The sequence below is a fragment of the Calidris pugnax genome, unplaced genomic scaffold (assembly GCF_001431845.1).
Source record: "Calidris pugnax isolate Ruff unplaced genomic scaffold, ASM143184v1 scaffold370, whole genome shotgun sequence".
NCBI classification, from domain to species: Eukaryota; Metazoa; Chordata; class Aves; order Charadriiformes; family Scolopacidae; genus Calidris; species Calidris pugnax.
This window is the reverse complement of record NW_015091093.1, coordinates 5,862-6,923: the sequence shown is the minus strand read 5'-3', so window position 1 is coordinate 6,923 and position 1,062 is coordinate 5,862.

Sequence of the window (1,062 nt, the reverse complement as noted above, 5' to 3'; positions counted from 1 at the left end):
CCCCCCCCCCCAGCCCTACCAAGCAGATGGCCTTCATTACGTGTGGGATCTAATTGGATTGATCAGCAGTTAATGGGAAATTAAGAGGTGAATTCCTTCCCCCCTCCCCTCCCTTCCTCCCAGCTCCACCAGGTGCTCGGTGCAGCCTCTGGGGCTGGTGCAGCCCAGTCCCTTGTTGTCCCCCCCTCCTTTCCTGAGGGGGTGAGCGAGCAGAAGGTGGGGGGGGGCTAGTTTGGACCTCGTGGGCATTGGGGGTGAGGGTCCGTGCGTGGGGAAGGATGGGGGGGGCGTGCGATGGCTGTGTCTTCTCCTGGTGTGAGCACAGGTGTGTGGGCACGGGGGTGTGTGGGCACGGGGGTGTGTGGGCACCGGGGTGTGCACTCTTCTCCTGGCGTGTGGCTCCTGAGCCGTGCTTTGGCCTTGCTCCTGCTTTTTCCTCTCATTCCTGGTGCCCACAGCCCGGCTGTGACCCCCCCAGGGAGGGGGCTGGGACTCTGGTGACGTGGGGACACTCAGCATCTCTGCAGTGGTTTGTGCCAGGGGGCTGCCACCCACCCCCCGTAACACAGAATCCCAGAATCTTCTAGGTTGGAAGGGACCTTCAAGATCATCTTGTCCAACGGTCAACCTCACTGACAAAAATAGACACCCCCACAACAAACAAGGAGCATCATCACTAAACCAGACCTCCCAGCACCACATCAACCCGGCTTTTGAACACCTCCAGGGATGGGGCCTCAACCCCCTCCCTGGGCAGCCCATTCCAAGGGCTGAGAACCCTTTCAGGGAAAAAATTGTTCCTAATATCCAGCCTGAACCTCCCCTGGCGCAACTTGAGGCCATTTCCTCTCGTCCTGTCGCCTGGGACTTGAGAAAAGAGACCAGCCCCTAGAGGCTAGTTGCCTCCAGCAGGTCCACCCCTAACCTCTACTGGTACCTGACATTTTTCTTCCCCAGGTGCAGGACCCTCCACTTTTCCCTGTTGAACCTCATGAGGTTCTTCCTTGCCCAGCCATCCAGCCTGTCCAAGTCTCGCTGGATGGCAGCACAGCCCTCCGGGGT